Below are 27,736 nucleotides of genomic sequence, written 5' to 3'. Positions count from 1 at the left end.
CTTTTTAATGCATGGTACTCTGGTTTCATTTACGTCCTTAATAGACCAAGGGAACCGTGACAACAATACAAAGAGGTTATGTTCATTATTTTGTATATTCTTCTAAATTTTTTTCACATTATTACTAAATGTTCCTCTCAATTTAAACCGCGTTTAATTTTAATGCCAGCAAGATTGGTTATAATAATTTAACCACCACAAAGATCTTTTTTACAATCACACTTCGAGTATTTATATGAAAAATACTTTATAAACGAAGGGGATACTTTATTTTTTTTTTAATTATTATAGAGTAATAAATAAACACCTTTTTTATCCCATTTTTTCTTTTTCTTTTAACATTATTTATTAGTTGGCTACATTTTTATGGAAAAATATCGAATCAGTTTCATACATATACATCGTTGCAGTATTTGGCAAGCATTTAAGGAAAATTTAGGTCGATCATTAATGTTAACCCTCATGAAATATCCCGAGAGAGAACGAGTTCTTTACACGTGGTTTCGTTTTTTTTTTTCTAATTTCATTAATATTATAAGTACTTTTCGATAAAATAATAAATAAAAATACTAGCAATAGCGATAACGTAGTTGTTGTGTGTGATTTGGTACAGTTATAATGTGCTAAATATATAGTACTACAGAGGAGACATAGTAATACAGGAAAATACAAATAAGAAACACGCTTATTCTAGATTAGTTATATAAAAACAGGTTAACATGTAAATAATGTTATATGACTCGTGAATATGCTAATAACGATTATCTCATAATTTTAAGCGAAACCGTCGCGATCAACGATTTTACCGAAATTATTCAATGAAACTTAAGCAACCGTTCGACTGGAAAACATCGAAAATAACACTGACGAGAAAGTGTTATAAACATCATATAAATTGTTCTGTAAATAATATAATTATAACAAAGAATATTTAGTATGTACCTTTGTGTTAATTTTTTATATTCGCAAGCTTTCTTTTTCTTTCTTGCAGCCTGTAACAATAGCTCTTCGATGATTTTATTTATGTGTCCGAATCATTCTAGAAAAATATAGTGAATAAAAATTTAGTAGTATAACCTATTTTACACAATGTGGTAAACATATGAATTAAAAAAAAAAGAAAAAAAATTAAAGAATAAGTTTTTTAACGGTAACAAATAAAGGTAGAATAAAATAATTAAATTTTGATTATTATTTAAATTCTAATTATTTTCTATTTATACGGCGATGACAACGACGATACAGCCTGTAACATCCCACCGCTGCATCCCACTGGATAGACCTCTTCCTCCATGTAGAAAAAAGATTAAAGCTTAATCAGCCACGCTGCTCCACTGCGGGTTGGCGGATATATTCCTTACTATGAGTAACGATCGCTACCAGGTGTATATGATAACAACCGGGAGCGACAAATTAACCAGTTGTCCAAAGTTCGGTGAGGAGACCCACAAGGACCAGATCAAAACCGGAAACAAATATTTGTACAAATACAAATATCCATCCCAAGTGGGAATCGAACCCACAAATCTCTATTTGTTAGGCGCTTACGTGGCATACACATCACTACACCAGAGTGGTTGGCACATTTAACAAAAATAAATAAATAATAATTAAACGCAACAACGCAATTTACTTAATTACAATGAAAAGTTAATCAACTTAGATATACCGTGTTGATAAATAAATAAAAGTTACTCTTTAAAAGCTCATTATAATGCGTTTATACACAAAATGAATTTGAAATTCAATGAAATTAAATCTCGAAACTAAAACACAATGCTGACAGCGTAGTCAAACTTTGCCCTTGGATATAAGGGTTTTTTTTTTATATAAACGATTTATACTTAAAATTAAGAATGAAATGAAAGATAAGAAACATATTGCCAATTTGGAGGCTGTTATATTTCTGACGCAAAAGTAGTACATTAATACATTATTATTTCTTAAAGTCGACGATATTGTCATCTTTGCGGAGACGCTGGATGAGTTAGGCTAAATGCTGGCCGGCCTAAAAGAGTCCTCCCGACGTATCGGTCTCTGTATGAACTTGGATAAGACGAAAGTTATGTTTAACAACCAAGTCATACCGATACCGGTATCGGTCGATGGTACCCTTCTCGAAGTTGTTCAGGATTATATTTACCTAGGCCATACTATCCAACTAGGCTGCAACAACTTCGAGAAGGAGGCCGATAGGAGGATTCAGTTGGGCTGGGCGGCGTTTGGCAGACTCCGTCGAGTCTTCACTTCGAAGATTCCTCAATGCTTGAAGACAAAAGTTTTCGAGCAGTGCGTCCTGCCTGTGTTAACATACGGAGCCGAGACGTGGACACTGACGAAGGGACTGGTCCACAAGTTTAAAATCGCTCAACGTGCAATGGAACGGGCTATGCTTGGGGTCTCTCTCAAAGATAGGATTAGAAATGAGACTATCCGCGAGAGAACGAAAGTAACCGACATAGCCCACAGAATTAGCAAGTTGAAGTGGCAGTGGGCTGGTCATCTGTGTCGCAGGATCGATGGTCGTTGGAGTAGACGGGTCCTAGAGTGGAGACCGCGTCTGGCAAACGCAGTGTGAGACGTCCTCCGGCCCGTTGGAACGACGATCTACGTAAGATTGCCGGTGTAGGCTGGATGAGGATTGCGGAAGACCGGGATGTCTGGCGCGAGCTTGGGGAGGCCTATGTCCAGCATTGGACTGCGATAGGCTGAAGTGTGTGTGTGTGTGTGTGTGTGTGTGTTTCTTAAAAACAAGTCCAGCAATTAATTAATCTCTATGTTTAGTCTTCGTTCTTAATACTATGAACTGCCCGGTGGCAATGCTAAGTCAGCGGAACAGTTGCGTACTAATCTAAGACGGAGGGCCGGCGTCCATGCATAACTACTTTGTCCACAATTTGACAACTAAAGTAATTACATACAATAATTTTTGGAACGAAGTTTCTTACGGCAGGCTTGACATTTGGCTGGGCGACCGAACTGAAAAAAAATGTGATACTAAAACCGTAAGAAAAATGTATAACGGAAGTGACGTAATATCAGTCACAAGACTATGTAATATGACGTCAGTAAAACTAAAATATAACTAGTAAAATTTTTTTTAATTATTTATGTAGCAAAGCGACCTCTTTGGTCATTGGGCTGAATGCATGATGTCTATTGCCAGTATGATGGTACGCGCACTTTTTGAAAGAAAGAAGTGTTTTTTTTTTAATTACTTACCGCCTAGGGCTTTTCTAGCTATATTATTACCCTAGAGCGCTAATTAGTCACCTACACGGTCTACTCCATTTGGAGGTAATAAGAACCTACTTACCGAACATGAGAGATGTAAAAGTATTATATTGTTCGATTTAACAAAAGTACGTTAAGTACGTATATCGTACTTGATACATACGAGTATTAACGATATCGTCAAAAGAACATTGACATCCTATTATGGTATCGTAAATTCGTGTATAAGAAACTATTATTAATGTATCTTTTGTTAGTTATCCCTAAATAAAAATAAGTTAAGCAAGTACGTAGAGATCGGTTACTTTTCTGCTAAAGTGACAAATATTAAATACTAGGCCACGCGCCACGAAGAGTAGAGAAGAGAGAAGAGTATAATTGAATATTGAATTATTCAAGATCAATACGCACTTAAACCTCGCGTAAAACCTTTGTAGGTACAAAGCAAATATAATTTATCAAAAGTGAGTCAAAATCTGTAATACGATGCCACTTATCCCTTTTTCCACCACTTGATTGCTTAATCAGAATATATTATCTATGTACAAACAGTAAACCATTAAACAATTATGTGACATATATATTTGTTCTAGACATAGAATTTTTATAATGTGCGCAATTACGGTACGATAAAACATATTCATCATTATTTCCTCATTTCAGCCTATTACAGTCCACTGCTGGACATAGGCCTCCATAAGTTCGCGCCAAAATGGAGTGAACTCATGTGTTTTGCCCATAGTCACCACACTGGGCAGGCGGGTTGGTGACCGCAGGGCTGGCTTTGTCCCACCAAAGACGCTGCTGCCCATCTTCGACTGGTGTATTTCAAAGTCAGCAGTTTGATGACTATCCCACCATCCGCCGGCTTCCGCAGTTTCAAGTTGGTACTGGAACGTTCCCCTTAGTCATACGTACTCTTACGATACCCACGGAAGAGAGAGGAGTAGCTACTTAGGTACTTATTACTATTTAGATTAATATTTTTAATTATTATTATTCATATATAAATATATATGTAAATATATATGTGTATATATACATATATATATTTTTTCTTTTTACATGCATGAAAACGCTATAAAATATAAAAGCAAAATGTTAAATAAAACAAAACAACGTACCTATACAACGAAAGAATAACATGGTAGCGTTTTTAAACTAAATTTATATTTTGTTTGGTTTTAAGGTATGATTTCATTAAATGTTCACCATAAAGAGTATCATAATATTATAAAATTATGCTTTTTTTAAAGTTACATAAATAATAATTTGTTATAATTATGCGATGTATCCTAAATTAGTTCTAGAATTTAAATGTCTTTAAGACATAACATTCAGCCTGTAACATACCTACCACTACTGAGCATAGGCCTCTTTCTCCGTGTTAAGAATTATTTATTAATTATAGTCTAATTTTGCAAATGATACGTGCTTTTTACGTTACTACTTCTGAACCTTAATAATCAGCTACTTATAAAGAAACTAAAACTTATACAATGTAATAAAAGAAATTCGAAGACAAAAAGCATCTAAATTTTTCAATCATTTGTGAATCATAATCTTATTAGATACTTTCCATTTTCTTTGACATCATTATTTCATATTTGAGAGCTATATGTATACTGCTTTAATATCAAAAGTACCATAATTTTTAAAATAATTATATAAAATAAATGGTATTACTAGATCACTACTAACTAAAAAATTTTACCTTTTATTTTTACTACTAATTACTAAATTTTAATAATTTATTCCAATAAATCTATCTATGCGGATTTTTATGGATAAAATAGATAAATTGTAGTACTGCTGTTGAATAAGTAACGATATTTATAAAAGTTAAATATAAATATTTTAGTTCAGCAATATATGCATTAAAATTGACTGTGATAACTTTTCCTTGACCTATCTGCATTCAAAAGAAAAAAAGATTTGTAAATTTTCAATGTGCATCGATAAAACTACAAAAGTCAGGCACAGATCCAATTTTGTTTAATATTTTCATTATGTGTTTATTCAAATTAAAAAAAATATGAATTTATTTGATTTAAGACTAAAGAGTTATCATCATATTAACTCAGATGCCAAATGTGCTTAATGATGAAGATAACATTTGAGACGTTTGCAGTCGTTAGTACGAAGCTCGCCTATGAATGTATAATGCGATACGTACGATGCGTACATATGATTCGAAAGAGCTCTTTACGACTACCTTAGAAATAGTTTCGTATTTTAAATTCAAGTGAAATCGTTGCATACATTTTAATAATTACATATTTAGAGGTTCATAAAAAGTTCCAATGGTAGCTCTGAGAATGCGTAAGATCATCCATATGTAACCTTAAGCACCATATCGTACACCCAGAAGGGAAATTCAAAGAGTCCACGTACCTGCAGTAATAGTGGCATAAAGTATTTAGCTCTAACCTTTCAAATATATGAAAAGTGGTCTTTGTTTAGCATTTAACTGAGGTAGGGCACAGCAGGAATTTCCTGCTCAAAATATGGAGCAGCCCGACTGGGGTAGCACCTCGACCTTACAGAAGATCACAGCTAAATAATAGTGTTTTCAAGCAGTATTGTGTTTCTGTTGGTGAGTAAGGTGACCAGAGCTCCTGGGGGGGATTAAGGATTGGGTCGGCAACGCGCTTGCGATGCTTCTGGTGTTGCAAGCGTCTATAAGCTACGGTAATCTCTTACCATCAGGTGAGCCGTACGCTTGTTTGTCGACCTAGTGGTATATAAAAAAATGAGAAATATAGACAGCTAAAATTGATTTTAGATTATGAGGTAAAAGAATATTATCAAAAAATATGTAGAGATTTCATATTTATAAATAAATCAAATACTTTAAATTGTAATCATATTATCATTGAATAATAATACAACAACGACCAGAAAACATTAAATGATTTGATTAGATTTACGCTTCAGCCTGTAATATCCCACTACTGGGCATATGCCTCTTTCCCCATGTAGGAGAAGGATCAGAGCTTAATCCACCACGCTGCTCCAATGCGGGTTGGATATATTCTCTACTATGAGTAACGATCGCTATCAGGTGTACATGATAACAACCGGGACCGACGGCTTAACGTGCTCTCCGAGGCACGGTGGGGACCCACAAGGACTGCACAAACACCCAGACCACGACAAACACCTGTATGGCCAATACAAATGTTTATCATGTGCGGGGATCGACCGCCAGCGCAACAGATACAATCTATGGTTGTGACCGTTGCGCCAACGCGGCGTCTAGACTAGATTTAACTTTCGATAAATTAAATGTGCTAGTTTACTCAGTAGTTATGTAGATACCGCAAGTTGGGTAATTGATGTCGAACGTTTAGTACCATCTATATTCGTGGCGGATTGAGTGATTAAACTGCTGTTCTTATACAGTGTCGTCTATTACACATTGTTTGTCAATGATATTGCACTTTGTTTGTAACTATTATTTTATAATTGATGTAAAACTTCTTTACGCATGCTTGACTTGGGGAATATCGCAGCTTAATCCACCAGGCTACTCTACAGCGGTATGGTTTAAAAAATTATGCCAACTATCCCTATCAGATTTCTATTGAAATAACAGAGACCAACGACTTTAATTTATTAGTCTCCGAGGGTATAGAGACCCACTATGTACATCCAAACCTGAAACTATTACAAGTACAAATACGAATAATTTTCTAGCGCGAATCAAATCCACGACTGCTGGTTTTGGAGATTACACGCACCACGCCAGAACGGTTGTCAATGAGATATAATTATAATTGCACGTTTTCAAATGTACAAACGTGTAAAATTCATATTTTTGTATGAATATAAATATGTATTTAGATAACGACCCTACCATTTATCAATTAATTTTTAAGAGTGAGTTTGTTTATTTCCAATTATTATTATTTTTTTGTTTGTTTCGACATACCGATGTCTGTTGTGAAGATTCTTATATTGTACTTTTTAGGATTTCATTTAAAACTTTTACTCTATAAATTCTAAACCACGCTTGTAAGGAAGGAACACCGGTAATAATCGTAAAAGTTGTTTCTTTGTAAAAGTTTTTAAAAAATTTCTAATAAAGCTGATGCTATAAGGATTTTAATATAATAAACAAAAATAGAAGTTTCTTCAGAACTTCTCACTTTATAGCAATAGCTTGGTCTTAAGATTAGATTCTAGACTATGGAAATAATATGAAAACTAACAGATAACGTTAATAGAATAAAACAGTTTTTTTTTTAAATATATAACAGTATGATTTTTCAAAATACATGCGTTATTCTTATCCTACAGGCATCTTTATTTTTTACTTTTGATTGATTGCCAATTTTGCCAATGTCTAGTAAAACTAGGACGTGGTCCAACGATGGCAGTATTGATATATCACATTACAGCGTATACAGTTTTCTATTTTTAGTCTTATTACATTATTTTAACACTATTTTTTTTTTACATTTCAAAGCAATAGTCAATTTGTCAAAAGGCCTGGTCCCGCATCGTAGTTATCTAACTCCCGAAAATTATTATTTACATGGCACAAGTTAAATCCAGTACAGCTTATTAATATCGTCTACTTAGTAGTTATATACATAATAATAATACGGGTACACGGTCCAAAATACCGAACCTTAGAAATGAATCAATTGTTTATTGGCTTTTAGTAAATACAAAGTTCAAAGAGTGTCTAATTAAACAAATTGTTTGCATGAAGAAGACTGCGTAGAATATAATTCGAAAATTAGTGAATACTGTAATCTATTTAATGTCAGGACAACTTACAAAACGTACACTAATAAAGATTTTACAAAACAACGTTTACCTATACAATACTCAGTATTGTCTTATTTAAATGTTGCCACGGCATGGTAAAGGACAGTTTCATCTAAGAACTTATTACTTTTTATTGGATAAAATTTTATAAAATGTAATATTAATTATAGGCTGTATGTTAGCTGTTCTTTGCCTGCTTACTTTTCTTAAATGTTGTAACGCCAAATGGCGCCAGATGAACGTCTAGGACATTTAAATATAAAAGAAATAGAGAAAATGTGTAAAAACAATGTGATTACTGGTGTGGACTTATCAAACTATGACAATTTTGTGTGTAAGGGTTGTGCTTATGGTAAACATGCCCGTCAACCATTCAAGAAATCAAACAGAGGACCACAGCAACCAGGTGATGTTGTATACAGTGATGTCTGTGGACCATTCAGTGTGCCTTCTGTGGTAGAAAAGGTATGAAATATTTTGTTATTTTTAAAGACGCTGCTACAAGTTTTAGGTATGTGTACTTTTTAAAGAATAAATGTGAAGTTTTAAGCTATTTCAAGAAATATAATTCTATGATTAAAAACAATTTCTCACATAGTGTACACATATTGCACACTGACAATGGTAGAGAATACATAAGCAAAGACTTTAAAGAATATCTTGACTGTGAGGGTATTTCTCATGAGCTCACTGCCCCTTACACGCCTGAACAAAATGGCTGGGCAGAACGAGAAATTAGAACGATTATTGAAATGGCTCGATCCATGCTTCATGCCCGTAACGTACCACTCAATCTATGGGCAGAAGCAGTAAATTGTGCTGTTTATTTATTAAATCGCACGTCTTCAAGTCAGACGCCAAATATTACCCCTATGGAATTGTGGAGTGGTGTTAAACCTAGTCTAGATCATGTCAGAGTATTTGGATGCGAAGGATATGTCCATGTGCCAGATCAGTTGAGAAAGAAGCTTGATAGTAAAAGCTGTAAGATGATGTTAGTTGGATATGATAATTCAAATTACAAAATGTATGATCCAATCACAAAAAGAATTACAATATCAAGGAATGTTATTTTCAATGAACAGAAAAGCCCTGAAATAAAACGGAATGAAGCCCAAATTTTTATAGATGATGATAGTGAACAAAATGTTGAAGAGGATATAGACAACACTGAGTTGACTGAAAGTTTTGACAGCACACACACTGCCATTGATGAAAATGATGAAACCTATGAACCTTCACAAGAAATTGACCTTACAGATTTAGATCGTTCAAATATTACTTTGCGGCCACATAGAAATAATGTTTTTGAGGTAAATTTAATGGAATTGGATGTACCTGTGAGTTACAGTGAAGCAATTAATAGCAAGGAGAGTGAGTTATGGCTAGAGGCCATAAATGAAGAATTAGAAGCTCATCGTACCAATAACACCGATTGGACGACCGATGGACTTTTGTGGATAATGACAACCAGAGAACTATAAAATCCAAATGGGTTTTTAATATTAAAAGAACAAAAGATGGTAAAGTAGAAAGATATAAAGCTCGTCTTTGCGCCCGTGGATTTACACAGATTGAAGGGATTGATTACAATGAAATATTTTCACCTACTACAAGATATGAATCAATAAGGATACTGTTATCAATCTCTGCTGAATATAATTGGAACCTCAGATAATTAGATGTCAAAACAGCTTTTTTATATGGAGAGTTAGAAGAGGATATTTTTATGGGTATGGTTCCAGATGGATTGAAGGCACCAGCAAATAAAATATGTTTATTGAATAAATCCCTTTATGGCCTAAAACAGGCATCACTTTGTTGGAATCAAAAGTTTACTAATTTTTTATTAAAGTTTGGTTTTGTTCAGTCACAAGCAGACAATTGTGTATTTGTTGGTAACTTTAATGGTATTAAAGCTTTGTTAATATTGTATGTAGATGATGCTCTAATAATGTCACAGTCAAATTTAATATTAGATCAAATTGTTTGTTATTTAAAACAGGAATTTAATGTCAAAGTGTTGATTTTAAGTCGGTTTGTTGGTTTAGAAATCTTAAAAGACAATAATTCTGTTTGTATCAATCAGAGACAATATATTGAACAATTAATAAGTAAATTTAATATGAGTACTGCACACTCCAGCAGTACACCAATCGATGTAAATGTTCAGTTGACTAAAAATATTGACAATAAGCCTGTTGATTTTCCTTACAGAGAAGCTATAGGGTCTTTACTGTTTTTATCTACAGCAACTAGGCCAGATATTTCATATGGAGTAAATTTGTTAAGTAGATATGTCAATAATCCTAATATACATCATGTTAATCAGCTAAAAGGATTATAAGGTATCTTATAAAAACTAAAAATGTATGTATAAAGTATCAAGGTCATGAAAGTTTAATTGGATATTCAGCTTCATATTTTGCTGGGGACTTAGATACAAGAAAATCAACCAGTGGTTATATTTTTATGTTAAATGGTGGACCTATATCGTGGGCCAGTCAAAAGCAACCTTGTGTTGCCTTATCAACAACTGAAGCTGAATTTGAGGCTGCTTGTGAAGCTGCTAAGAATCTTTTATGGTTAAGACAGTTTTTTAAAGAAATTGATATCATTCAAAATTGTACAACTCTTTGTATTGATAATCAAAGTGCAATCAAACTAATAAATAATCCTGTTTATCATAAAAAGACAAAACACATTGATGTTAAATTCCATTTCATTAGAGAAAAAGTTAAAAGAAAATTAATTGTTATTAAGAGCCATTTCACGAAAATCGGTAACAATCCGCGAAATTGAAATATTTTGACGTCGTTAATCTCAGTGTTGGATGCAATAATGTAATTTATATTCTTGAAATATAATAGAGCAACCTTTGTTGTAGTCGATAGCCAGATCAGAATTTTGATTTATATTATGTGTATAAAATTATTAACCTTTTCACCAGCCTCCTCCCTGGGTAAACAGTCGTAATGTATACTTTGAAGTCCTACTTTTCAGTAACCTCTACGTTGAAACCATTTAAAAAAAATATCGTAATATGTGGAATATAATTTTGTTGGTGACTATCACAGATTTTTATTCCATTTGTATCTCTATTAATCGATAAAAAAAATTTAAAGCTACGAATATTTTCCAAATAAGTACAATTTTAAAAGCGATATTTTTCTTAGAAAACTAAGAAAATTTAACGAACTATCTTCATCAAAGTAAACTTACATCATTAAGGAATACAAAAAATAATAATAAAAAGATGTAATCATTTTTAATACATTTTATATTAAATAATAAGAAGATAGTATACCACGCATCAAGTAATCAGTCGAGCGCTAGCGCTCTTAGAGTTAAGGTCCACGCCAAATTCTGTGCAGCCGTCTCTTTCGCTCACACGCGCCAAGCGCCTGTTGTTATAGCGGATAAACCGCATCTGATACTTTCGTAATAAAATATAAATAAAATAAACATATTACGAAAATGACTGTAACATAATATAATGATACTGATGATTATCCAAATCGGTATATCCAGTAGAAAGTTATGTGGGATAATACAACGTAGGTCGACGAAAAATTAGTCAAGTAAAAACGCATTATTAGATACAAATCTAAAAGTAGTTGTTAGATCTCAAATAAATTCAAGTGGGACCAAATGACACACACCACCTTTCGATTAAAAATTTTTTGTCGAAATCGGTCCACCCAGTCAAAAGTTCTGAAGTAACATACATAAAAAAAATACAGTCGAATTGAGAACCTCTTCCTTTTTTAGAAGTCGGTTAAAAAAATTAAAACCGCCAAAATTTGTTGTTCTACTTTCATCCAAAACTATGCAACTCACATTCACACACAGATTTTCTGGGGCATAATAAAATGCTATTTGTTCATATCGTAAATATTAATCAAAAATAAAAAAACTAAATCAATTAAAAAAAAATTGTTTCCTAAAAATCATTCTTTTATTTTTATTTAAAATTTATTGACTGTTGTTATATAACATACTTGAAATTTTTAACAAATTAATTATGTAAAAAACATTTTATACCATAGTTATTAATTTTTATTATACATTAGAAAATGATCAAGATGGTCTTTTGGTTGTCACACTATACTTACTAGCACAAAGATCGCGCGGCTCGTACAACTCGCGCGATGCGACAAAATTTACCTAAACTTGCAGAGCGTAAAATTGTGAAATGGCTCTTAAGTATGTGCAAAGTTCAGATCAACTGGCTGATATTTTTACTAAGGCTCTACCTACTGTTAAATTTGAACATATAAGAGATGAAATATTGTCAATTATGTAATTTAAGTTTATTTTCTATTAAAAGCAGGGAAATATGAGCGATTTTCGTTTATAAAATTTAGGGGGAGTATTGGATAAAATTTTATAAAATGTAATATTAATTATAGGCTGTATGTTAGCTGTTTTTTGCCTGCTTACTTTTCTTAAATGTTGTAACGCCAGATGGCGCCATTTTCTAAGAAGCTGTCATTATATAGAATTTTTACTGTGCATTGTGTGAAGTTACGAATGAAGTTCAAATTAAGTTCAAACTAAAGAAATCTTGTTTATTTACCAAATCTCAATACTTTTATCAAACTATCATACAAATTATATAAATATAATGAACAAAAAAAAAAATTAAAACTCCTTCTTACAAATTCTTGTATATGTAACGTTACAATAACAACGCAACAACGGCTACACACGCATTAAAAGAAATATTTCCTTATCATTATCATTTCCTTTTATCCCTCATTCAAGTTGTGAATTGTAATTATGTAGTATTTCAATAGACAAAATTAATTTGACACGTGAATAATGTTCGCAAAGATAAAAGTCAAAATATATAAAGGCAACGAAGATTAATGTGTGATTATGTACATAAAAATGGCTTAGAACGAATACAACAAATTGAATATTATTTTATTATTAAGTTATTTGTTATATTGCTAGGGTTCAAAGGATTTGGAGAGAAAAACCTGCTGACTTATTTCAAGACTTTATTCACTAGCACTAGGTCCAACACAAAGCACTAGGTTCAAACACTAAGCACTAACGATGTCCTAAGTCGTAGCCACTGTCGTAGGTTTGTTTCGCTGGTACCACTCTTGATCACTAGTTTTCACTCTTGAAGTCGCCTCGAAGATCGCTTAAACTGAACTGTACTCGCTCGCCTCCTTGCGGCTATTTATATCGGCCGAGACGAGGCCCAGACCATTCTGAAAAGTTCGCGCATGTACCCGGTTTTCGAGACTATACTTCTACATAGTTCCACAGTAGTTCCTCTAACGCCATCTAGTATTGAGTAGAGAGTTTCATGCGGTCTCTGTCTTTGTGTGGTTTCAATGGTTGCCGCTAGATGGCGCTAGTTTCTTTGTGTGTTCGTAACACTACTCCCCTCTTAGAGATGCTCGTCCCGAGCATCGTTGTTACTGCCATGGTAACGCGCCAGACGGTGTACCACTTTGAATTTCCCTCTTGGTTGCTTTTGAATCCTGTAAGTCACATCATTCAGTCGGGTAACCACTTTGTATGGACCGTCCCACTTGGTCTGCAACTTTGGAGATTTCCCTTTCCGGCGAGTTGGGTTATGCAGCCACACCAGTGACCCTTCCTTGAAGCCGCTCGTGTTCAATTTCCGGTCGTATCTGGTTTTCATGTTCTCACTTGACTGTAACCCATTTTCCCGAACCAAGGCGTGTATATAGCGCATTTTTTTCCTTAAATCGCTGACATAGTCTTGTACGGTATTTGGTTCCTCCGGTGACCCTCCAGTCAATAGGTCTACTGGTATTCGTAATTCTCTACCGTAATTGACATACGCCGGGGTAGCTTTTATGCTCTCGTGCTCAGCGGTTCGGTACGACAGAAGGAAGAGTGGTATATACTTGTCCCAATCCTTTTGTTTGTCGTCTACCAATTTCGCCAAATGCCTCTCAAGGGTCTGATTAAATCTCTCAACCATTCCATCAGACTGTGGATGGTACGCGGTGGTCCTCGTCTTATGCATGCCCAAAATTCTGCACACTTCTTGAAATATTTGCGATTCGAAGTTCCTGCCCTGATCAGAATGGATTTCTAGAGGCACGCCAAAGCGACATATCACTTCTTCAACTAATTTAGAAGCGACTGTTGTAGCTTCTTGGTTTGGTATGGCGAACACTTCGGGCCATTTGGTGAAGTAGTCCATGACGACCATAAAATACTTGTTTCCCGATGCCGTTACAGGAAATGGCCCAGCTACATCAACTGCAATTCGTTCCCACGGTGCACCGACATTATACAACTGCAGATTCCCACGGCTCCTGGTCTGTGGTCCTTTTACAGCAGCGCAAGTAGTACATTTGCGGTACCAATCCTGTACATCAGCTCGACAATGCAACTAGTAGAATCGTTCTCACACTTTTGTTAACGTCCTCTTTACACCTAGATGACCTCCTGATACGCCATCATGTATTTCACGGAAAACATCTAGTACTCTCGTTCTTGGGACAATTATCTGAAGGTGGAACTCTCTGCCGTTAGTCTTCTCCCATTTCCGGTAGAGTATTCCGTTTTGAAGTATCAGACTGTCCCATTGAGCCCAGTACGCCTTAGTGACAGCGCCAGTGGGTGCAACCTCACTCCAGATTGGTTTTACGTCACCCCGTTTCTTCCATGTGATGATGTACCGAAGGTCGTCATCTCTTTCTTGAGCTTCCCTCATAGCATCATTCTCCCAGAGACCCAAAGGACTTGTTCTCGTTAGCTTTAATGCTACTTCATTCGATTCCTGCTTAACACAATGTTTGCAGACTTCCGAACACTGCCTTCGTGAGAGTGCGTTGGCATTCCCATGTATCTTTCCGCTGCGGTGTTTCGTCTTGAAGTCATACTCCTGATCCCGGGCAAGGGGCGAAGCCCCTTACTTCTTCAGCTCCTCTATTTGTTCCTCGATCCTTTTCATCCTTGCTATCTGGGTCTTCTTCTGCGGACAGTTGAGCTGAAGATGCCCCCTTTCGCCGCACTTGTAGCACATAACTCCAGAACTTTTCTTATTGGGAGCCTTAACCTCCTTGACTTCCTCAGAGACCTCACGGATCTCATGGGTCTGCCGTATGTCATGGCGAGCAGCCTCGACCTCCAAAGCATGCGCCAATGCTTCCTTTATCGAGGTATGGTGACGAAGCCTCACTGCAGCTCTGACCTCCAGGTTTTTGATTCCGTCGACAAATGCTTGAACAATATTTGTGTTTACCATCTTGGTGTCGGCTCCTGGGTATGATTTCCTGACGAGTTTTTCGATTTCCAACGCCCATTGTTGTAGTCCTTCTTCTGAACGTTGGACTCTGTCACGCAGCTGGGCACGAAACACGTGCTCCAGGTGTCGCTCCCCGTATCGGAATTCAAGTGCCTCCATCAAGTCTTGGAACCCATTTCCTGTATGTGGCAATGCTTCCAGAACCGTCAAAGCTTGCCCTCTGAGCGCAACAGTGAGAGCGGTCAGGCATTGCTCTTCCGTCCATCCGTTGGCAGTAGCAACAGTCTGGAATTGTCGACGATAAGCGTTCCACAAAGTAGTGCCGTCGTATGGAAGCACTTTCACTTTTGGTCCTTGCGCCACTCCGGTAGTTCCACTAGATATCGCAATTCCAGTTTCAAGGCGTACTACTCTCTTCTGTAGTTCAGTGAGGGCGGTTTTCACATTTTCAAGATCCAATCCTAACCCGGTAACTCGTTCTTCCACTACGTCGACATCTTTTCGAAGCTTAGTCACCGCGTCACTAACATCTTTTACAGCCCAAAGCGTTTTTTCTTGGAGGTCTTTTTGTTGCTCTTGTAATTCTTGCAAAGCACCACGAATTTCAGCCTTTTGTTGCTCTTATGATTCTTGCAAAGCAATACGAATTTCAGCCTTTTGTTGCTCTTGTGATTCTTGCAATTTGAAACTTGTTTGCTCTTGTGATTCTTGCAAAGCACGAATTTCAGCCCTTTGCAGCTCCATTAATTTAATTAAATTTTCTAATTGAAGAGCCACTTGAGAGTCTGTAGAAGCTACGGTGTCACTGGTGGGCGTGGTAAGGCGGATCCAGTGGGCGGGGCTTGAGACAAAGTGGGCGGGGCCTGAACTTGAGTAGGCGGGGCCTGAGTCTGAGTAGGCGGGGCCTGAGCCCGAGTGGGCGGGCCTGAGCCCGAGTGGGTGGGGCCTGAGTCCGAGTATGCGGGGCCAGGGGGGCGTGGTCAGTAGGCGGGGCATGATAGGCGGGGTCAGTAGGCGGGGCTTGGTCCACGGTGGGCGGAGCTTGGTCCCCAGTAGGTGTGGCCTCCGCAGCTCGTTGTGCCCTTGTCTTGACGCCCTTGGAGTTCTTGAAGTCTTTTCTCGGAGTCAATGGCATCTCCAAATCTCACTTCCGACACCAGTTGTTACGTGCTAGGGTTCGAAGGATTTGGAGAGAAAAACCTGCTGACTCTTTTCAAGACTTTATTCACTAGCACTAGGTCCAACACAAAGCACTAGGTTCAAACACTAAGCACTAACGATGTCCTAAGTCGTAGCCACTGTCGTAGGTTTCGCTGGTACCACTCTTGATCACTAGTTTTCACTCTTGAAGTCGCCTCGAAGATCGCTTAAACTGAACTGTACTCGCTCGCCTCCTTGCGGCTATTTATATCGGCCGAGACGAGGCCCAGACCATTCTGAAAAGTTCGCGCATGTACCCGGTTTTCGAGACTATACTTCTACATAGTTCCACAGTAGTTCCTCTAACGCCATCTAGTATTGAGTAGAGAGTTTCATGCGGTCTCTGTCTATGTGTGGTTTCAATGGTTGCCGCTAGATGGCGCTAGTTCCTTTGTGTGTTCGTAACAATATTTTGTTAGAATCTTATATATGAATATTGTCACAACAAAAAAAAATATATATGATCTATTTACAAAAAAAAAAATTTGGTGGTACTAAGTTTGCTGAGTCACTTTCATCATCACCATCCTCGCTCGGTCGGCTTTTTAAGTTCCAAGGTAGTAGTGGAACTGTGTTATCCCTTAATGCTCCCGCACATCTTCTCCAACTAAGTTGTCCAACTAATTAATTGGATACCGATCGTATCAGAATCGAAATCCACTTCCGATCGACGTACAATTAAAAAGTCGTCCAACTGTTCATTAACACGGTTACCTTATACAAGCTCTCTGACTATCTCCAACTTAGTTGGTCAGTCGCATGGCAAGATGGAAGACGACTACACGCGTACGCGTGATTTCCCTACGCCCGGATCTTCGTCGACGTGTACGACGTCTGCGTCCCGATCAGTTGTTGCAAACGAATAATAATAATTATTATTATTATTTATTTGCAAGAACATGGTGTTGAAGTTGTACAGGATTGACATTTGTATATTCCAAACATGTTCTACCTTACGGTGTGCAAATATTAAATATTAATGTGGTTATTATACAATATTTTTAACATAAACTGTAGATTATTTATCTTTGAATTATTTATATATTATTTTATGATTTACTTTCTTCCTAAAACTATACAACCAATAATAATATAATTGAGAAAGAAAAGTATTAAATTATTTATACATTAATAATATATGTTATAATCTCTTCCTAAAACTATATAATTATTAATTAATATTCCATAATTGGAAAAAAAATTATACATTATCAATATGATTGTTATATAATTTGTTCCTAAAACGATATAATTAATACTACCATAATTGATATGTTTCTTAGATGTGACGTTTAATTGACTATCTTTAAGGTCATTAAATTAATATCCTAAATTCCGTGCACTAAAAAGTCATTAACATCGTAATACATTTTCTCCAACAGCAGATCAAATAATTTTTTCTTAAACATTGCACTTGTAAGGTCTTTTAAGGTATCAGGCAAGGTGTTATAAATTTTTATAGCCATACAGTATACTTTTTTTTTTATAAAGAGTTAGTTTTTGAAATGGTATATATAACTTTTGTGGATATCTTGTTGTTCGTGATATCATATCTGAATTAGTCTTGAAGAGATAGATACAAATGCTTTTTACGAAAGCATTTGTATAGTAGAAGAACTTATAGATGAACCTTAATTAAAAAAAATAGCATGTTTTAGAAATAAAAAAGACATGGTTTTCAAAAGCCCGTGGATGTATATTAATTATATTTAAAAAAATATTTCTTCAACGGCATTCATAACGAGTCGGAAAGGTGTGTCCTGTTTGATTATTGCTGGCCCAATTAGATATACGAGTTCATCAAAAGACGAAATACTCATTCTGTAGTATGAAAAAATTTATCTGAATAACATCTGAGTTTAGAATGCAATGTACGATGCTTCCCATATTCTAATCTATTGCTTAATACATGTACATCCAAAATTTTCTTTTTTGTTTTCATCTTCTTTTTATTATTAGAGCAATTAGAGCGTTTTTTTCCGCATTTTCACGCACACGCACCGCGCTAGCAACACTGTCACTGATTAAGTCGAATAGTCTGCGGCTAACCAACCAACAAAATAAAGTTGATCAACTAAGTTGTAAACGTCCGCACACGTACGCAATTTAGTTGTTCGGTAGTCGGCCAACTTAATTGTAAGTGAGCGGGAGCACTTAGTCGCCTCTTACGACACCCACGGGAAGAGAGGGGGTGATTATTTTCTTTACTACCGTAACCACACAGCACAATAATTTAATTATGTTAGTTACAAATTGTTTAGTAGCTGTCTAGATGTTTAGTTGTTCAGATGTTTTTAAAATGTAATTAAGGCAAAGTTTGGTTTTAATACATGTACCCAATGTTTGTTTTTAATCAGCTCGCAACCAGGTTAGTACATGCGGCTCATTAAAACTCTTTAGATAGACCTTTTTAAAGTTGTTCTGTAAAACATTAATTACGAACTAATTTTATAAAGCCGAAAATTTTGTTGGGTATTTTTTTTTTGTTGGCCATACCATCTCAAAAACCTTTGTGGACTTATGCACAAAACCTTGCTAAAGATCATGACATAAAGTACATACAGATAAACATTCATTTTTGTATGTAAAGATATATATAAGTCAAAAAAAATATATATATATATATATATATATAATATACACATTTACCAACCTACATCCACGACCTTAACGATTGGCTGAAGAAATAGAATATGCATATACGACCCCACCGTTTTGAATATAGTAGTCGAGAGTCTGCTGATAGGCAAGTTTCCCAGATGCAAAGCAATTACTTGACCCTGAAACGCTTATACTTATTATTTTACACTTAAATTTTAATAATGTATTCTTTGAAGTAACATTATTATTCAATAATTTAATTGGAAAAGCTTTCTTTTCGCGATATAATGACAATAATATTTAAGGTATAAGTCGACATATATGATTAAAATTAAAACGACATTCGGATATATGAAGCTAAATAAACATACTTAGCTTCAATTATTGCATATTTTATCCAATTAAAGCTGCTTTAAATCTCTGTGCTCTAAAGACAGAAACACTATTTCCAATGAATCACCAAGGTTATGATTCCTCAAAAGGCCGTTTGGCTTAAAAGCGGCTGTTTGGCAAACGCTTAGCCTTTGTGATAAAATGTTATTCGCATGCCATTTTCAATTGAATGAGTATCTACTCATTTAACAAAAAAGTTATTGTTCAATTCGCAGAGCTATAAAATAAATAAAATTCTAAAATAAAAGTAGCATTTGTTACTCCTTATTACATAAGCTATCTGCCAGTGAAATTCCCTTCAAAATCGGTCCAGCCGTTTCGAAGATTAGCCGGAACAAACAGAAAGACGACAGACAGACAAAATTGTAAAAAATGTTATTTTGATATATTATTATTACACATTTATTAAAAAGCGGTTATTTTAATATTACAAACAGACACTTTACAGACAATTTATCAATTTATTACTGTTTATATTATACTAACTGTGCTCGCGATTAGCCCACGTGGAATTTAACAAAAAAATTATTGTTCAGTTCGCAGTTATAAAATAAATACATTTGTAGAATAAAATTAGCCTAAGTTACTCCTTATTATATCAGCTATCTGCCACTGAAAAGTTTTTATAAGGCCGCGTTTGCACATTTTTAAATATTAAAAATGTTGTATATCTATGTCTGTAAAAGATTTTTTAAATAAAAATAAATTAAATAAATTATACATATATTTAGTAATAAATAGAATAATCTCATATTTTGCCACTGTCCTTACGTGTAGAAAAAAATGTAGATTAAGCTACATATAGCTCGTCATTGATATAGCGTCGCCTAATACCTAAAAGGAATCTCATCTAAACTTAGGATGTTAAGACTTATCAAAAGTTAGGACATAAACTTGAATACATCGCCTAATTGGTAGAATCTGGAAGGATAGTAGAGAGTTCGCTCTGCTTCGTAAATCAGCTTGCCGCGTTGTAAAACTTTGTTGAAATTATCGAAGAGTTGTTAAAGATTTGGTCCAGTGCATTTTATGTAAAATTATTCATGTATGTGTAACATTTGTTTGTATATAACAGATATGTAGGTATATAAACTATGATATTAGGTAAAATAATATATTTTCATTGCCAACTACATCAACGGCAAAAATAATAACTTAAGATAAACTAAGATAAAAAATAAAATAAGATAAACTTAATAAATTATTATAAAAAATAATCATCGCTTACAGATTTTTAATACTATTCACTCATTTTTATTTCTACAACAAAATATTCCAACAAAACAAAAACATTTTCACATAATGAAAAAACGTTTATCATGAGAAATTCTAGTGAGTAAGGGTACGTAACGTGATGTTAAATGTATGAGCATCAAGCGCTATATGCTTAATCGTCTATACGAGTCTTCGAATTCGAAGGCAGTCTGTTAAACGGAGATATGACAAGACAAAACGGTGAGTAATAGAAATAATGTTCGTTGCTCAAACCGCAGAAATTTCAATTTAACTCACCCTTATTAACACATGTATGGATACATGTCTACATGATTGTTTTAAATGATTAAAAGAATATTTAATTTTTTAACGTTGCTTTAAGTATATGTATAAAGCATGTGTAAATTTCATTTCTAAAAAGTAATAAGTACAAAGTACACATATATATTTTTTTGTGCTGAAGTAAAATTGTGTTGCTCGCAAACGAAAAAAACCGACTTGAATTTCATCAAACAGTATTATACTCGTACAACATAGATAGTAAAAAGTACTTGTCAGATCTCGATTAAATTTAATTGGCGTGACATGACAAGCACCACAAAACACAAAAACAACAAAAAAAAAAAAGAATCAGCAAAATCGGTTAATATATTATTGTATATTGAATGGGGATATAATGGAAAAGGCAATTAATTTATATTATGAAAAACATCTTTATTACAACAAGAAAAAATGACCTGAACAATTTTACATTTTTTCAAAACGTCAAGTAATATAAATTTTATACTTCTTTTAAAAATATTTTTAAATACAAAAAGTTATATACATTTTACATACCAGTATTCTTAAACATATATACTTAAAAATAAAAAAATAAAAATACACCCGAATTAGAAACATTTTTTAAGTCGGTTAAAATATAAATACTTGATAGAGCGTTCAATATGGATAGAATATTTTTATGAAAAAACTTATATTTGTCAAAATTGAAGAACAACACTTTATTTTTGGTTTAATGGACAAACAGACGAAAGAACAGAAAAGTGGAGAAATGAATTTTAAATGTATATAAAAAAAAACTTTCATCGTGTGGATTGAAACTCGTAAAATTGCGTATGTTTTTTTCGTAATTATGGTTACCTTATTTTTAACCGACTTCAAAAAAGGAGGAGGTTACTCAATTCGACCGTATATATATATATATACAATTTTATTATATATATATATTTATGTATGTTCGGGGATAACTCCGTCGTTTATGAACCGATTTTGATAATTCTGTTTTTGTTGGAAAAGAGATATCCCTAGTTTGGTACCGTGATAAAGAAACCAGTATGTGATAATGGGATCCCAGAGAAATCGAGGGAAACTCTCGAAAATCCGTATAACTTTTTACTGGGTGTACCGATTTTGACGATTTTTAATTTAATCGAAAGCCAGTGTTTATCATATGGTCACATTTAAATTTCATCGAGATTTGATTACAACTTTTGGAGTAATCTTTGATAATGCGTATTTACTTGTCAATTTTTTCGTCTACCTACGTTGTATTACTTGTCGATATAATTGAAGTCGGTTTTTCTTCGTTTGCCTGCAAACACAATTAATAACATGTATAAAAGAAAGCTTAAAATTACGCGTGTAAGCAAGCGGTGTGCAAATAAAATTATACTCTACTTGCTTACGCAGGTTAATAGCCTTCATCATGAGCTGCGTATATAAATTAATATCTTTAATACCCACGCATGTCTGTCCGTTCTCAATGTCTGATATATATATTTACAGTACTTATCTCTTATCTTTAAATTATGTAATACTCTTAAATTGTGAACTACATATATACGAAATCAACTATTTTTGGATACGAAAATAACGGCTATTAATAGGCTGGATGAGGATTGCGGAAAACCGGAATGTCTGGCGCGAACATGGGGAGGCCTATGTCCAGCAGTGGACTTCAATAGGCTGAACTGATACTGAACTGTATTAAAATCCTAAAGTGACATCTAATTAGTGAGAATTGTAGGTAGATTGCTTCTATAATAGCATACCCAGCTCCTATGTTGCTACAATGTTTTTTAGGCAAAAGAAATCTTCAGCAAGATGCTTACCTTAGTACATGCGCACTTGGTGCTCGAATCAAAAATCAAATGTAATATTTAAAAAATCTTTCATTGGTGAGTTTCCTTGTTGCTACACTTCGCTTTTAACGTATGTAGGGTCCTATAGATATCCCACTGCTGGGCAAAAACTTCGTCTCCTGCGAAGAGAACGCTTAGTTTAATTCCCCGCGTTGTTCTTCTGCGGTTCGGCAAGTAATCATATCCAGAATTCCCTACATAACATGTCGTTTCCATCACGATGTTTTTAATTTGAATCCATAGCTTTAATTTCTTTATCCCTTTGTATTAATACCTTGCTTATAAACAATGAGGCAAAACAAAAACATCGATATATATTTTCTATGTATGTTATGTCTATATTCCGTATACGTAAACGTATAAATTTGCGTATGTATATGTATTTGTTTAACTGTGTACTGTTACGTATACACCACGTCTTGGAAAATATTAGTTGCCAGTAATTCATATGTTTTTTCAGTAGAAAAAACAGAACAAACAACTTTAGGTTGACTGGGAGCCAATGTCGCTGGAATAGGCGTTTCCTGGAGTGGGGATCGTGTGCAGGCAAACACAGTGTGGGACTTATTCCAGCTCATTGGATCGACGATCTTGCCGGTGGAAACTAAATAGGGATTACGGATAGCCAGTGTGTTTGACGTGAACTAGGCCTATATCCAACAGTGGACTGCGATAATCTCAAGTGATATGCTTAAGAAACAAATACTTAAAAACTGTTAAATTTTCTGTGGTTTATTTAAGTCACAAAGTAATTTAAATTATTGCACAAAGTTAAACTTACGCCATTTCAATATACATAATATAAATAAAATAATTTTTAACAAAAAAAAAAACCGACTTCAAAAAGGAAACTAAAAAGTGAAAAATAAATTTACTTAGTACAAAGTAATTCGTATTTTGATTTAGTTAATCAGAAATGATTAAATAAATATTTTATAATTTTGAAGTCGGTGCCAAGTAAAACAATAACTACTCTAGTATCTACTCGTAAGTTGTATTCAGTTTTCTTTCATAATTTTGTTTATTGACTATTAGGTTGAATACTGTTATTATTCTGTTATTGTTTTGACATATCTAATAATATTTTTTGTACTTGTTTGTTGTGTGTGTGTGTTGTTTGTATTTGTTATTGTAGCCAGGTTGTTGTAGTATTTACTTGGCACCAACTTCAAAATTATAAAAAATTTATTTAATCATTTCTGATTAACTAAATCAAAATACGAATTACTTTGTACTAAGTAAATTTATTTTTCACTTTTTAGTTTCCTTTTTGAAGTCGGTTTTTTTTTTGTTAAAAATTATTTTATTTTACAATTTTTAGTGATGGGTAGACCTAACAAGGATGCTTTTTCTTTTATGTCGGGGGTTCGGAAACATACACAATACACAAGCACAAACACCCAGATCATGACAAACATCTTATGTGGCCAATGCAAATGTCTGTCGTGCGCGGGGATTGAACCCACTAACGCCAGCGCAACAGCCGGTGCTGTGACCGCTGCGCTAACGCGTCGACATACTATGAGTAAAGTTCGCTATCAGGTGTACGTAATAACATCCGGGACTGACAGCCTAGCGTGTTCTCCGAGGCTAGGTTGGGAGAACCACAAGGATTAACAACTAGATCGAAAATAAATATTTGTATAAACATAAATATCCACTCCGAGCGGGAATAGAACCCGCAACCGTCGGTGTTTAGGCGCCGCCGACACGGCACATGCACCATTATATCAAAGCGGTCGTCAAACAGCAAAAGGTAACTGCAGTAAATTGTTGAGAAATTCCCTCGAGTGTTCCTGGTCCTACCTGGTCCTACGACACAGATGATCACACAGCAAGTAATTGCTATAAATCGTTGAAGAGTACCCTCGACTATCTTTCGTCTCCATCATCAGACTTTAATGGCACTTGTAACTCATATAGGTGCAAAGTTCTCATCAATAGAAACGAATTAAGTTCAAACAGCAGGTAATTGCTATAAGTCGTTGAAGAGTACCCTCGACTGTCTTTCGTCTCCATCATCAGACTGAAATGGCACTTATAACTCATATATATGCAAAGTTCTCATCAATACAAACGAATTAAGTTCAAACAGCAGGTAATTGCTATTAATCGTTAAAGAGTTCCCTCGACTAACTTTTGTCTCCATCATCAGACTGTAATGGCACTTATAACTCATACAGGTGCAAAGTTCTCATCAATAGAAACAAATTAAGTTCAAAAAGCAGGTAATTGCTATAAATTGTTGTAATTGTTTGTATAAGTCGTTGAAGAGTTCCCTCGACTATCTTTCTTCTCCATCATCAGATCGACTCCAGACCTTTATTAAATAGTAGTGCTTTATAGTACTTAATGAAAACATGATTAAATTTACTAGTCACCCTTACGATTTTTGAAAGTTTCCCTCGATTTCTCTGGGATCCCATCATCAGATCCTGGTTTCCTTATCATGGTACCAAACTATAAATATCTCCTTTCCAACAAAAAAAGAATTATCCAAATCGGTTCATAAACGAAGAAGTTATCTCCGAACATACATAAAAAAAAAATATATATATATATATACGGTCGAATTGAGTAACCTCCTCCTTTTTTTGAAGTCGGTTAAATAAGCGTAAAATTATCAAATTGACTCTCGTTATCGGCTTAGTAATTTATTACTGATGTGTCCTCGACCGCACATCATCCGTCATGTTTTAGATTCTTACTTGTCATTACTTTTTGATCAAAGCTTTTCGGTATTACTATAAAGAAGAAAGTCTTGTAGGTTTGTTTGTAATTTATAGATTTTAAAACCTCTAAGCCTATTTTATTAAATAATTCGTTAGTGGCAATTTGATCGAACGGGTTATTAGAACAGGCAATAAAATATATCGCTGCGAGTTATAGAGTAGAGTAACGGCCATAAAAGTCAATCAATCTGACATTTATCGAAATTCAACGTCATTGAAATTACATCAAACTTGCTCGCATTTTCGTTGCGCTGTATAGACTGTATGCAAATGTTGCAATATCTGAACTTTATTCAATTGCGCTTCATCGAAATCTAGACTACATATGACAATATAGTATATAATAGATAATTATAGACATTTTATCAACTAGATCATACAATTAGTGTAAATATTATACATTAATATATTACTAAATGTTAGAACAGGCCTATCTAAGTTCATTTTAAGTTACCGTCGCAAACTTCCACGATTAATGGCATAGACTTTGGCATACCAAAATTACTGGACTAACGTAATCTATGGGTCAGATCGTCATTAAGAGTTATTATAGAGAAGCGTTATTATAAACTAAACAATAAACACGATGCAAAATTTATACGACGTACAAGGAAGTTTATAAACTGACAGGAATAGATAGATGTAATTTAATTGATGAATAGTGTCAACAAGAGTGTAGAGAAAATTGTTTTGAAGAACTCTATAAATAACCCCGTACCAGACGAGTAATCTTATCAAATGTAAGCATCATCTGAATTAGATCGTAACTTAGATCGTTAACTAATGTAAATACAAAAATGCCGTTTTCATATAAAAAATAAGTAGTTAATATGAGTATATGTTAATAGAATTCTTCTTTATCTGCTTGCGTTTTAGACCCAGTTAACGAATGAATACATTTTTATAATAGCATCGTTTACAATTCACGTAGAACTATGTGAAATAGCAGTTGTAGTCGTATCGTGAATCGTGAGAAGAATCTCATTCATTTTAATCAACCAACCAATCAAAAATTACGGCAGTAAAGAATATAGCCATCCCCTCTCTTCCCGTGGGTGTCGTAAGAGGTGACTAAGGGATAACATAGTTTCACTATCACATTGGAACTTTAAAAGTCGACTGATGGTAGGATGGATGGTAACCATCTAACTGCTGACTTTGAAATACACAGGACAAAGACGAACAGCAGCGTCTTCGGTTCGACAAAGCCAGCCCTGCGGTCACCAACCTGTCTGCCTAGCGTGGTGACTATGGGACAAACGGACACATGAACTCACGCCATTTTTGGCGCGAACTTCTGGAGACCTATGTCTAGTAGTGGACTGCGATAGGCTCAACTGATGAACCAACCAAGAAAACTACCAAACACAAAAATAATCATGTCAATCCTTATCTTCCCATACAGTAAAATGATCGTTGTACGTATTTTTTGGTGAAGTTATCTTTGATCAAATGAGTTTTCACAAAAATAAAAACAATGTTTCGACACATAATTTCCCGGAATTTCCTCGTTTCGCACTTCCTCAAATAAACCCGGCTGATAACAGGTGCGAGAAATTCAGATGTTGAAAAATAAAACAAAGAACGCTACTCAACAGTCCATTATTTAATTATTTTTTAATGTTTTGCCACGATTGTTATTCTATCGTATTTAAACATACTCAAACCTATTTAATTGTTTAGTTATAATTGTCTTTTTAATTTAGTACATGTATTGTTTTCACTGTTCATATTCATTCTATTGTAGTATTGATTTATTCTTACAATATTTTAATATATAACTAGTTATGTAACCGTAGGTGGTGGAGTATTGAGCCCATGTCTTTTAATTTCTGTAACTTCTTTTTTTATGCAACTAGGTCGATAAACAAACGTACAGCTCTCCTGATGGTCAGTGATTGCCGTAGCTTATAGACACCTGCACCACCAGAAGCATTGTAAGCGCTTTGCCGACCCTACCAGTTAAGAACAATGGCTTTTTTTTTGTTTTTTATATCACTAAATCGGCAAACAAGCGTACGGCTCACCTGATGGTAAGCGATTACCGTAGCTTATAGACACCTGCAACACCAGAAGCATCGCAAGTGCGTTGCCGACCAAATCCACAATCCCCCCAGGAGCTCTGGTCACCTTACTCACCAACAGGAACACAATACTGCTTGAAAACAGTATTATTTTGCTGTGATCTTCTGTAA

The sequence above is a fragment of the Melitaea cinxia genome, chromosome 12 (genome assembly GCF_905220565.1).
Source record: "Melitaea cinxia chromosome 12, ilMelCinx1.1, whole genome shotgun sequence".
In the NCBI taxonomy this organism is placed as follows: Eukaryota; Metazoa; Arthropoda; class Insecta; order Lepidoptera; family Nymphalidae; genus Melitaea; species Melitaea cinxia.
Note: the sequence above shows the minus strand (reverse complement) of the source record.